This window comes from Podarcis vaucheri (genome assembly GCF_965113315.1).
Source record: "Podarcis vaucheri genome assembly, chromosome: 11".
Classification (NCBI taxonomy): Eukaryota; Metazoa; Chordata; class Lepidosauria; order Squamata; family Lacertidae; genus Podarcis; species Podarcis vaucheri.
Window position 1 is genome coordinate 5758829 of NC_138749.1, and position 14363 is coordinate 5773191.

The following is a 14363-nucleotide window of genomic DNA, read 5'->3' on the forward strand; positions in this document are numbered from 1 at the left end:
GGGAGGCAGTGGAAGACAGGAGTGCCTGGCGTGCTCTGGTCCATGGGGTCACGAAGAGCCGGACATGGCTAAACAACAACAAGCAAAGACCTTCACAGACTTGGCTGAGTGTCAAGCCTAATGAGCACAGCAGCTCATCCCTGGCAGGTCTTACTGCATGAATCAGTTGCTGAGACTGAAACTCTCTCCCTCCCCACAGCCAACTAAATCCCTTCCTCCCCAGGGCTTTTCCCAAGCAATCAGAGACTGTAGCTTCATGCAGTCTGCCACTGCTCTGCTTGTTTCAGCCCTCTTTTGATTCTGGGCAGCACAGAAGGAAGGGAACTTTTCACAGCAGGAGACCCCCATAACTCTGCACCATCCTGGCTCATCTCTGTCTATTGGCCTCCCTGCTCCAACTGGCCTGCTTCAGCTTCTGCCTCTGATTCCGAACTTCTCTCCGCCACAGACCCTCCCAGCTCATTAAGCCCTGTTAACCTCTTCAGCTCCTCTTCCCAGTCTTCTCCCTCTTCTCTCTCTTGACTACTCATTGTTGTCCCACCGCCACTCCCTGGGCTCTGAGCCTTCTTACCTTGGTGGTTACCCAGCTGGTTCCCCCCACAGTTTCTCCACATTCAACCAGTCCATGACGCTGTACCACTGAGCTATGTCCCTTCCCCAACTCTACCTGGAAGTGCCAGGGGTGTACTTGGGGTGTTCTGCATGCTGAGTTGCAGCCCCTCCCTGCATAGGTGCCATCTAGATCATAGAATCATAGAATCATAGAATCATAGAGTTGGAAGAGACCACAAGGGCCATCGAGTCCAACCCCCTGCCAAGCAGGAAACACCATCAGAGCACTCCTGGCATATGGTTGTCAAGCCTCTGCTTAAAGACCTCCAAAGTAGGAGACTCCACCACACTCCTTGGCAGCAAATTCCACTGTCGAACAGCTCTTACTGTCAGGAAGTTCTTCCTAATGTTTAGGTGGAATCTTCTTTCTTGTATTTTGGATCCATTGCTCCGTGTCCGCTTCTCTGGAGCAGCAGAAAACAACCTTTCTCCCTCCTCTATGTGACATCCTTTTATATATTTGAACATGGCTATCATATCACCCCTTAACCTCCTCTTCTCCAGGCTAAACATGCCCAGCTCCCTTAGCCGTTCCTCATAAGGCATCGTTTCCAGGCCTTTGACCATTTTGGTTGCCCTCCTCTGGACACGCTCCAGTTTGTCAGTGTCCTCCTTGAATTGTGGTGCCCAGAACTGGACACAGATGTCTTATTCTTAATCAGAACTGGTCCAGCTTGACCCTTATTGTCCACTTTGACTGGCAGAAGCTTTCCAACAGCTCACGCACAACTGCTTTCCAAATCCTGCTGGCAACAATTTTTAAATGGAAGTGTTGGGTGTTGAATCTGGGCCCTTTTGGCTTGCAAACCATATGCTCCAATACCAATCCACTCTCCCCTCCCCCAATCATGCATGAAGGCTATGGCTGCGACAATCGCTCACAGCAAGGGTGCTCGCCAATGCTTTCTGTATGCAAAAAGGCCCTCTGCCATTGAACCATGTCCCTCTAATCATTTCACATCACTCCCAACACAACTCCATTTTTCAAGGGAATGAGTTTCACATATTCAGCTGCCATTCATCAATTGCACGGTAATCAAGTATAAAGAAATCGAGTTATGTACCTGGATGTGTGAACTAGCCGTGAGTTGCTGCAATGTACACAACTCGATAGTTTGAGATTCTGTCACAACTCCTAGAATTAGTTTTGCTTTTAGGGTATGACTGAAGCTCACTGTTGCTCGGAAGTTAAATCACGACCCACTGCTGCCCCACTGGTCAATAACCTGAAGCCACCTTGAATCCCAGCTTGGAAGAAAGGCAGAACATAAATTCATTGAATAAAGAAATGATGAATTAAATAAATGGAGTCCCTGGTGTCCACTGCTTTGATAAAGAAAGCTGGACTCTCTGTTTCATTTGGTCACATCAAAGTTGTTTCTGATTTTAAGTTCTTATGTCTTTTTCATTTAAATTGTTTTCTGTAAGCCACTCAGAGAACTTAATGTAATGAGGTAGTATACAAATGTCATAAGCAAATAAATTGATAGATGGCTTTCAGTCTGAACTGACAATAAGTTCTTAAATATATAAGATGGCAGTGATTTCCACTCCAGTCTGCATTCATCACAGTCAGCGCCAATTCCTTTCCACTGCAGTTCAGTTTCTGCCAGATACTACATTATTCATCCTTCTGACTGCTATTTAATGCAAGTTACAGCATTCACATAACATGCATTCATTTCCGTGTAAGAGAAACTTTAAAACAATATATGTAAAAAAGCCAATAATTATGTATTATTTGCAGACTTGGAAAAAATAACAGTGATGTGAATGAATAATGATTGCATTCTCTGGGAAGTTTCCCATTACTCACCGCAAACGATCATTTGGAACTGCAGCAATTTCTGATTCTTCTTCTGTTTTATTCAGAATTTTCTGACACCTGCAGAATTTCATTCACTTCCTATGGCCTTGGACTATGCTAAGTGGTAGAGCATCTACTTTGCATGCAGAAGGTCCCCGGCATCTCAGAGTTGGGCTGGGAAGGTCCCTTGCCTGAAACCCTGGATAACAGCTTCCAGTCAGTAGAGACAATATTGCGCTTTGTGGACCAATGGCCTAGCTCAGCATAAGGCAGCTTTCTGTGTTCCTAGGCATTTGCCCGTTCATTTGGAAGACAACATGGAGTTAAGTTTAGTAGCACAAATGGCCTTTTTGCCCTTTTTAAACATGTTTGTGGATGAGCATTTTTAGATATGTTGCTTTGTGACTGCTTTTATATGTGGTTCTAATATCTTTCACACTATTCATTCATTTATTCAACAGCATTTCTAAACCACTTAACATTTTAAAGATCTCTAAGCAGTGTACCCTACGTACGACATAAAAACATTATCCACTAGAACAAAAATACAACCAAAAACATAAAACATAAATCAGCATATTAAAGTGAATAAAGCAGAAATGTAAGGGATTCGTCTATATAGCGTGTTCTCACTAAAAGAGAGCACGTGTTGCGGATGGGGCCGAACAAAACTCCACTTGGTTGCCAGGCAGTATTAGATTCAAGGGGCCTGGAGCAGATTGGAGGATGGTGTTACTGGGGTAAATTTGATGTTGCCAATTTAGGGGTGGGATCAGTGGTTATTTAAGCAAGGTCCACAGCTTTCTCTTTCTCTTTCGCTGTGGACATCGGATCTCCCGCCCGCCCTCCCTTGCTTGGGCTTGCGCCTTGACCTTGCTCTGCCTGTCATGGGGTCGTTCGCCTTGGTGCGGGGGCCCAGTAGGAATTTTTCCAATTGGCTGATTAGTGTGTGCCTTTTGGGTTTTGCCTACTGCTTAGCAAATCGTCACAACTTGTAAGGTTGGCGGTTAGGCATTGGTTAAATTGGTTGGTGGAGGGGTATGGATTGGCTGTGCCTGCCCCTCCAATGCTGCTGCTGACGGGTATTCCGTTAAAGGAATTCTGGGGCTTACCATCCCTTCGTCCAAACCCTTGGAGCAGGGTGCGGGCCGTGTAAGTTCCCAAGGAACAAGCAGGGAATAGCTGAGGGTCTGTGTCGCAGTCCCAGCTGTCCCTGGTCTTGTTCCTCCACACGCTGACTCACGGGAGTCAGCGCTGTCCCCAAGGCGGGGGGGACAGATAGTCATAACCAATGCCTAAGCAACCACTCTCAATTTGTATGAAAATAAAGTTGTGGCCAAAAGTATGCCAAAAACCTTAAACAAAAATTATGTGTGATGTGTGAGTTATTGGGGTAGGGGTTTTGGGGGACCTCAGCACGCAAAAATTGTTAAGATATTTGCATCTTATTAATTTGCAAGTTGTTTGGGGATGCTTTTGTGAGTGAGGAGCAATGTGTTGTTGTTGTTGTTGTCGTCATCGTCTTCGTCATCATCATCATCATCATTATTGCCATCCACTCATTATAAAACATTTGTCTCCAAACAACAGATGCAAAGAAACCATTGCCACAATAGTGGAAGAAACACACACACACCACAAAAAAATCCATCCAAAAATGATTAGCCTATCTAATTTGTTCCCCATCCCCAAATATGGCAACCTGGCCTTGAAACATGTCTTTTCCTACTAAATTTTAAAAATCAGATGGGGAAAAACCCTGTATGTCGCATGACCAGCCACTGTACGGCAGAGGGCTGCTTCGGTCTGTGCCTCTGGCTGACTCCGGCAAAGAGACAAAGAGAAGGATTTCTCAGGGAGAGTTGCTGAGCGCCAAGCGGAATGTCTCGGCCTCAAGCAACAGGAGCAGCATTGTACTTATAATCAGAGCGGCATGCTGAGAGAGCCGATTAAACAGCAGGAAGCCCAGCTGTGGCAAGAACATGGGGGGATGCTCTGCAGTACCATCTTCCACAGATGTTAGCAGGTGTTGGTGCCGCGATTCCCTGCCCACCGCATTCCGGGTCCCTGTGTCTGCAGAGACAGGCAAATGGACAGATCAATACCGCTCAGGCAGGTTGCCTTCCATCCCCTTGTATTTCATAAAGCCATTTATCTCCCGCCTGTCTCCATCATACGAAAACACTTCTGCCGAAGGTTGGTAGACCCCGCAGTAAATTAGGACTCTCCATTAATGCTGGGCCGGAGTAATAAAGGAGAGGGCCGGTTGTAGGGTTAGACACCATAAAGCTAATGTCAAACTGGCATTGGCATGGAAATATGGGGCAGGGAGGGATCTATGGACATGTGGTATAAATACCGGCTGGCAAGATAAACTGGGGCGTAATGACTTCAGTGAAGGTGTGCGTTCGAGAGGGAGAACAGGGAGTGGTCTGGGGACTTGTATGTACACAGTTCTCAACTGCTCACAAAGATGACAGTCCCAAGCTGGTTTGGGCCTGTCAATTAAGGAAGTGTGGAATGCTCCTGAGAAATGTTGCTGCTCTTACAGAAACTCTCTTTATCTGAGAAATTGCCTACAATGTTTGTCCAGAAGCTCAGTTTAGTGGCAAACTCTACATTTAAAGCAGTACCTTGCACCTTTGAAGCTTTGGCTTTCTGCACATAATACAGTGGTACCTCGGGTTACAGACACTTCAGGTTACATACGCTTCAGGTTACAGACACCACTAACCCAGAAATAGTACCTCGGGTTAAGAACTTTGCTTCAGGATGAGAACAGAAATCGTGCTCCGGTAGTGCGGCAGCAGCAGGAAGTCCCATTAGCTAAAGTGGTGCTTCAGGTTAAGAACAGTTTCAGGTTAAGTACGGACCTCTGGAAAGAATTAAGTACGTAACCAGGGGTACCACTGTAATTGGAAATGCAGTTTGTTAAGGTGACTGAGAGTTCACTAGTACACCCCACAAAGTTCAGAGTGGTTCACAAAGTTCAGAGTGGTTTAGCTACCAACCCATCTTCCCAGGGGAATAATGGAATAAGGGAATTCCTAACAATTCCTAACAACTCTCAGCAACCTTAAACAAGCTTTCCTTCCCAGGGTGCTTTGAGGGAAGCCATGGCTGTGATATAATAGTGCTTTGAATGTATAGTTCAGATGGGGACTCATCTTATCTTCCTTCATATTCCTGGACTTGGAGGTTCCAGGGTAGATATAAACAAGCATGCATACATAATTTTATCTGGCCATCTTGAAACTTGAATGTATGCCCCACTGAAACAATAGACTCATAAAATCATAGAGTTGGAAGGGGCCATGAAAGTCATCTCGTCCAACCCCCTGCAATGCAGGAATCTCAACTAAAGCACCCATGACAGGTGGCCATCCAATCTCTGCATAAAGACCTGCAATGAAGGAGAGTCCACCACTTTCCAAGGGAGTCTGTTCCATTGTCAAACAGCTGTTAATGTCAGAAAGTACTTCCTGGTGTTCAGTCAGAATCTCATTTCTTACAATTGCAATCTATTGACTTCAGCCCAATCCTCTAGAGCAGGAGAAAACAAGCTTGTTCCATCCTCCATTTGACAACCCTTCAGATATCATAAGATAGCTACCATATCACCTCTCAGTCTCCTCCAAGCCAAACATACCCAAATCAATAGGGCCTGCACCAGAGTAACCATTCTTCAACTTACTGCGCATGACGTAAGAATTGTAAAGCACTTTGCATCCTGTGATATCCCACAGGCAAAATAACAGTGCATTTTCTTCTGTTTGATAACATCCACACCATAGAGGATAACCTGCCATCTTAAGCGGGGAGCGAGGGAAGGAGAATTTGACCAGGTAAGTCCTTTCTCAATTGTTTTCTGCTTCACCTGTCATCCACCTTATTGCTCAAGTTACCCGGACCACATATTTCAATCTTTCCCCCTTTTCATTTGACATTTTAATAGGCATGCGGTAAACCAAATGGTAGGTCTTTGATGCACGACACAGTGAGGGATATTCTAATGTGAAGGACATCTTGATGGCTTTTAAAGACCCTTTAAAGACTTCAAAGGTAAAAGTTGCAGCTTCAAAGGCAGCAGCAGCCAGCTTACAGTCTCGGGGGGGGGGGGGGAGAGACGACCCTGTGCTTTGCAGTGATTACTAGAGAATAGAGGTGCAGATGGTATTGAGGGTGGTGGTGGGAGTCTCTGATGGGAAGGCAATTCTGTTGCAAAGATCCTGGGACGTCCTAATCATGATGAGAGTAAAGGTAAAGGGACCCCTGACCATTAGGTCCAGTCGTGACCGACTCTGGGGTTGCGGCGCTCATCTCGCTTTATTGGCTGAGGGAGCTGGCGTACAGCTTCCGGGTCATGTGGCCAGCATGAATAAGCCACTTCTGGCAAACCAGAGCGGCACACGGAAACACCATTTACCTTCCCGCTGGAGCAGTACCTATTTATCTACTTGCACTTTGACGTGCTTTCAAACTGCTAGGTGGGCAGGAGCAGGGACCGAGCAATGGGAGCTCACCCTGTGGTGGGGATTCGAACAGCCGACCTTCTGCTCGGCAAGTCCTAGGCTGTGTGGCTTAACCCACAGCGCCACCCACGTCCCACCATGATGAGAGTAGAGAAGAGTTATATGGAAGTCAGACTGAGGGTGCCCTAATCCAGAGACAATACTGAGAGTGAAATGTCTACCTAGCTGGCAGGAAGAGGAGGAGACAGACTCACTAATAGCCTGATTCACAGAGAGTTGGGCTATAAATGAACCCTAGTATTCACCAAAGTAGAAATTGTGGAGTCTACCTTTAGGCCTGGTTTGGAAGATACAGCTGGTACAAAATGCTATGGTTAGACTGTGGGTGAGAAAAGACTGCTATCAGCACATAACTCCAGTACTGAAGAGCTTGCAGAGACCTCCCACATGCTACTGGGCCAAATTCAGGGTTCTTCTGTTAATTTACAACTTGGGTCAAGGATGCCCTTTGGACTTTGGACTGCCTGATTTCTCGTATTTTTTTATTTATCTATTTCATTCTATACTGCTTAATTTCAGTTGTCTCTAAGCAAGAAAGTCAATACAACAAAGCTAATAATGAACTGAAACCACCAGAATTCAATGTAAAGGCCTTCTGGAACAATAATATTAATAAAAGTCTCCAGTAAGCACTGGGAGTTCAATGGGAGCAGGACCTCCCTGACCTCAAATGGAAGGGAGGTTCATAAAATTGGGCTCCTCACCATAGTGAATGTTTTCTCAGCCACAGGTATTCAGAAGCTTTACTCTCTAATCTTCCAATTTGGAAGCCATTGTTGCATCTTGTGAGAACTCTGAAGGTCGGGTTATCTCCAGTGTATGATGAGTGAACCAGCAATCTGAAGCTACATACCCAGTATATAACCTAACAATCCAGTATTACACCTGTGAAACCATGGAGTACCATAAGAAGATCACAGGGCCCCTTCTGGATCAGGCTAATGGCCCACCTAATCCAGTATTTTGTACGCACAGTGACCAACCTGAAGCTTCCAGAAAGTAGGGCCTGAGTACAACAGCACACACCCCATTTGTGACTTCCAGCCGTCGGAGGCAGAGCATAACTTCCATTCTGGCAAGTAGCCATCAATAGCCCTCTCCTCCATGAAATTGTCTAATATTTTCTAAAAGTCGTCTGGGTTTGTGGCCGCCACTGGGGTATGGGGTTGGCACGAGGCATGTCGTCATCTCCTGTGGTCCCCACAGCATGGGCACAGGTCCGAAGATTTGTAGTAACCCTGATGCCTAAAATGGGACATATCAAATGGTTGGTGGGCAGTGATTTATGTTTGGGGTATGCATGTGTATATTTGACAGGGCCAATGTAGGCTGGGAAATGACTGTGCTCCATCCTGGATCAAAGCAAACGGGTAAACAATTAGGGGAGAGAATTCTTAACAGCTTGTTTCCGTCGTACATCTTGATATGTCTTTTTTAATCCTCTCTCTGAAAGCCGCTTTCTCATCTCCCTGAAATAACAGGTCTCCCTCCGCCTGCGCGCCCTTCGGCTCCGTCATCATCTTCTTCTTCTTTCTTGAAAAATAACGCTGAAGGGATTGTTTGGTGGTTGAAAATTAATGTAACCCATTATGTCTGGGAAATTTCTTCAATATATTACTTGCCAAGCCCATGGCCCTCACGAAGAAAATAATTTTAATTTATCTCATTTTTCAAAGCTCAGCCAATGATTGTTTAACCTAGAATGCCATCATGACTAAGTGCTGAAATACAGAGGTCCTTGGCCATTTCGGTGGTGATCAGCTATTAAATCCACTGACTACTGCAAAGGAGATATGTCAGATGGAATGCTTTTGTATTAAAGCGTTTGAGTTATCCATATTGGCTTTTTATACCTCTAGGGTGGCTCAGAAATCTTTGGGCTGCTTCCAGTGTTACTCTGCCCTTTTCTTTTTATTTTGTTCTTAGAGAATCTGGGTGGGAGTAGAAAGGTACTGAAGAACGAGGATCACAAAGGGGCTGGTGCTGCTAGGTCCCTTGACCTGGTCATGTGCAGAATTATTAGGAACTATGGAGAGGCAGACCAATGGTCTATCTAGCTGAGTATGGTCTACACTGACTGGCAGCTGCTCTCCAGGGTTTCAGGCAGGGCACAATTCCCAGTCCTTCTTGGAAATGCTCTACATGGGACCTTCTGTGTGCAAAGTAGATGCACAGATAGCCCAAGGCCATTAGAAGTGAATAGAATTGTACAAGGTGCCGAGAAAGCAGATAGCAATCAGTTTTTGCTCCCCCTCTCATAATATTAGAACCTTGGACCATCCGATGAAGCTAAATGCTGGAAGATTTAGCAGCAGGCTGATAGTGCATGGCTTCAATGAGGTTTGATAAAAATGGCCACCAAGCAGGATGGGTTAGAGAAATTGTGTAAGGGTGAAGGCTGCTTTCTCCCTCTCACATAATATTAGAACTTAGGATCAACTGATAAACCTGAATGCTGGAAAATTCTGCTCAGAGAAAAGAAAGTACAGATTCATATAACACATGGTTTAACTCTGGAATGTGTTCCCGCAAGATGTAGTGATGGTCATCAACTTAAAAAGGTAAAGCTAAAGGACCACTGAATGTTAAGTCCAGTCATGAACGACTCTGGGGTTGCGGTGCTCATCTCGCTTTACTGGCCAAGGGAGCCGACGTTTGTCCACAGACAGTTTTTCAAAGTCATGTGGCCAGCATGACTAAGCCGCTTCTGGCAAAACCAGAGCAGCTCATGGAAACGCTGTTTGCCTTCCCGCCGGAGTGGTACCTATTTATCTACTTGCACTTTGATGTGCTTTCGAACTGCTAGGTTGGCAGGAGCTGTGACTGAGCAATGGGAGCTCACCCCGTAGCAGGGATTCAAACCGCCGACCTTCTAATTGGCAAGTCCTAGGTCAGGGGTCTGCAACCCGCGGCTCCGGAGCCGCATGTGGCTCTTTTACATCTTTGCTGCGGCTCCGGGGCGGATACTAGCGAGGGGAGGAGGCGCATTGTGCGCCCCGACACTCCTTACTGTGGCGGGCGCTGTACTGGCTGTGACGTCGCATGGGGGCGGTGCGTGCATTAGTCACGCACCGTCCCAACGTCACCTTCCCGCCCGCTGTCAGATCGCGGCTCTGAAGATATATTTGTTTTAAATGTTGCAATGGTTTTGCGGCTCCCAGTTTTTTTTCTTCGGAAACGGGTCCAAGTGGCTCTTTTTGTCTTAAAGGTTGCAGACCCCTGGTCTAGTGCTAGGGCAGTCTCTCCCCTCTGTGGCTCTAGCTGTGTTTTGTTGTAGGATGAGCTGTTGTTGATCTGATAGATTTGTCCCAAATACTGACACTTTAACTGAAAGACATGAGAGTGTGATGTCTGTAACTTTAAAATGTTGATCTGGCTTAGTAGATTGCCCTTGGACTTGGGAAGGAGCAATAGAAGCAAGAGTAAAATAAAAGTGATAGGTCCCAGGAAACTCAGTGGACGCTCGGGTTGTGAACATGATCCATGTGGGATGCACATTCGTAACCCACAGCATTCGCAACCCGTGTCTGCGCATGCTCGGGTTTCAATTTGGCGCTTCTGTGCATGCACAACTGCCAAAACCTGGCTCTTTTTGTCTTAAAGGTTGCAGAGCCCTGTCCTAGGTTCAGTGGTTTAGACCACAGCACCACCTGCGTCCCGGCCACCAACTTGGATGGCTTCAGAAGAAGATTAGACAATTTCATTAAGTCCTAGCTCCACTACTGGAGGGGGTGTGCCTCTGAGTACCTGTTTCTAGGATTCACAAGTGAGGAAGGTGTTATTCCGCTTGCGGATGTCTTCCTATAGGCATCTGGTTAGAATCATAGAATCATAGAGTTGGAAGAGACCACAAGGGCCATCGAGTCCAACCCCCTGCCAAGCAGGAAACACCATCAGAGCACTCCTGACATGTGGTTGTCAAGCCTCTGCTTAAAGACCTCCAAAGTAGGAGACTCCACCACACTCCTTGGCAGCAAATTCCACTGTCGAACAGCTCTTACTGTCAGGAAGTTCTTCCGAATGTTTAGGTGGAATCTTCTTTCTTGTAGTTTGGATCCCTTGCTCCGTGTCCGCTTCTCTGGAGCAGCAGAAAACAACCTTTCTCCCTCCTCTATGTGACATCCTTTTATATATTTGAACATGGCTATCATATCACCCCTTAACCTCCTCTTCTCCAGGCTAAACATGCCCAGCTCCCTTAGCCGTTCCTCATAAGGCATCGTTTCCAGGCCTGTGACCATTTTGGTTGCCCTCCTCTGGACACGTTCCAGTTTGTCATGTCCTTCTTGAACTGTGGTGCCCAGAACTGGACACAGTACTCCAGGTGAGGTCTGACCAGAGCAGAATACAGTGGCACTATTACTTCCCTTGGTCTAGATGCTATACTCCTATTGATGCAGCCCAGAATTGCATTGGCTTTTTTAGCTGCCGCGTCACACTGTTGGCTCATGTCAAGTTTGTGGTCAACCAAGACTCCTAGATCCTTTTCACATGTACTGCTCTCAAGCCAGGTGGTTGACTACTGCGGATGCTGTGCTAGATGAACATTTATTCTGATCTGACAAGGCTCTCCTTATCCTTCTCTGAAACACAATTAGTTTTGTGTTTTGTAATTGTGTGAGTTCCATACCAGATGGGGAACATGTACACAAGGTTTCCCACTATGGAAGGTCATCTCCAATTCACACTCATCCTCACTCCCCCACCCCTCATTTAATGCAGAAAAGCAACCAGAATGAGTTTTAAAATGTGGCAATTTGGAACTGGTTCTGAATCAGTTTATTTATGATAGCTCATTGAATCTCACCCTTCGCTAACTTTTACTTTCCATTTTTTAAGTCCTTGAAGGCAGCAGGAAAACATTCAGAGAGGGGGAAAAAGAATCCTACATGACAGATCTTGGTCTCTAACTAGGATGAATCTTAATAGGTGCAGGTCTAAAGAATGAAAGAGCCAGAGAATGCAAATGAAGTTAAGTCTCGGGGAAATCTTTGATTATACAAATGCATTAGTCTGATCCCGACTTAGATTATAGCGATCAGTTCTGGTCATCACATTACAACATAAAATGTTGAAACACTTGACAAGGTAAAGAGAGAGGAGATGAGTTTGATCTTAAGCTGTGATTATATTGTATTAATGACTTCCTATCATCACACTGACTTCTCCATCTTATTACAGAAAACACAATTTGCTAATGTAGTAAGAAAGCGGTCAAAAGGAACAAACTTATCTTTACCATTTTAAGGGGATCTCGTGAGTTCTTCAAATACAAGTAATTGGTCGGCCCGTATCTTTTGGGAGGGTGTCTGAGTCAATTGTCTGACTGCAGATGCAGAGGTGGAAAAGTTATGGATCTGGATCAGGCATGGCCAAACTTGGCCCAAACTTGGCCCTCCAGCTGTTTTGGGTCTACAGTTCCCATCATCCCTGACCACTGGTCCTGTTACCTAGGGGTAATGGGAGTTATAGTCCCAAAACAGCTGGAGAGCCAAGTTTGGCCATGCCTGAACTAGATGGTCTCAAAATTGATTTTGCCTTCCCTCAAATGAGAAATGAACTGAATATGAAGAGAAACCAGACAATTCTTGGTATCTTCCTAATTTGAATTTCAAACTTGATCAATCAATCAAAGCAAACAGCAAATCACCGGGAGGAAAACTCTGTGTGTGTGTGTGTGTTATGAAGGAACTGTGAGGGGTCTGCCAGGTGAGAGTGTAAAGATATGTTCTCTAGAGGAGTAATAATAATAATATAATAATTTATTATTTATACCCCGCCCATCTGGCTGCGCCTCCCCAGCCACTCTGGGTGGCTTCCATAGAAACCAAAAATACAGTAAAATATCACACGTTAAAAACTTCCCTGAACAGGGCTGTCTTCAGATGTCTTCTGAATGTCAGGTAGTTGTTTATCGCTTTGACATCTGCTGGAAAGATGTTCCACAGGGCGGGCGCCACTACCGAGAAGGCCCTCTGCCTGGTTCCCTGTAGCTTTGCTTCTCGCAATGAGGAAACCGCCAGAAGGCCCTCGGCGCTGGACCTCAGTGTCTGGGCAGAATGATGGGGGTGGAGACGCTCCTTCAGGTATACTGGACTGAGGCCATTTAGGGCTTTAAAGGTCAGCACCAACACTTTGAATTGTGCTCGGAAACGTACTGGGAGCCAATGTAGGTCTTTCAAGACCGGTGTTATATGGTCTCGGCGGCCGCCCCCAGTCACCATGTTTCCCCTCATTTTGCACTCATGGGTGGGGCATGTGGGATGCTTAGAGTTTACTTCGAAGAGGACTTGGTTGCTAAACCACTCTGGGAACCTGAAGTCTGGGAGGGAAACAGGGGTCAACTAACAAATCTCAGCACCTTTGTCAAATATCATCTCACAGGATTCTCTGACGGAAAGCCATGACTGTTCAAAGTACCTGCTTTATGTATGGTGCTAATGCGGTACAGAAGTAAGCACCTTGGAATTTGCTTCTAAGGAGACTTGCATAGGATTTCACTGAAAGGCCCTAGGCCACAGGGCTTACTTCCATGTAAACATGTTTAAGAATGCACTACAAACTGCAAAATGAAGATCACGGCCACTGGGCCCATCACCTCCTGGCAAATAGAAGGGAAAGAAATGGAGGCAGTGAGAGATTTTACTTTCTTGGACTCCATGATCACTGCAGATGGTGACAGCAGCTGCAAAATTAAAAGACGCCTGCTTCTTGGGAGAAAAACAATGACAAACCTAGACAGCATCTTAAAAAGCAGAGACATCACCTTGCCAACAAAGGTCCGTATAGTTAAAGCTATGGTTTTCCCAGTAGTGATGTATGGAAGTGAGAGCTGGACCATAAAGAAGGCTGATCACCAAAGAATTGATGCTTTTGAATTATGGTGCTGGAGGAGACTCTTGAGAGTCCCATGGACTGCAAGAAGATCAAACCTCTCCATTCTGAAGGAAATCAGCCCTGAGTGCTCACTGGAAGGACAGAACCTGAAGCTGAGGCTCCAAGACTTTGGCCGCCTCATGAGAAGAGAAGACTCCCTGGAAAAGACCCTGGTGTTGGGAAAGATGGAGGGCACAAGGAGAAGGGGATGACAGAGGACGAGATGGTTGGACAGTGTTCTCGAAGCTACCAGCATGAGTTTGACCAAACTGCGGGAGGCAGTGGAAGACAGGAGTGCCTGGCATGCTCTGGTCCATGGGGTCACGAAGAGTTGGACACGACTAAACGACTAAACAACAACAACACAAACTGCAAATCTCCAAAAACAAAATGGCACATCCATTTCTAGCTACCCACATTAATTTCTGTTTTGAGGTGCATTTCTCTGATTATTGCTGCAAAACTGTATTTCCCATCAGGTTCCACGTGTCCTATTTTTTTGGATTTTATTCCTAGATTTCGACCATGTGAAAATT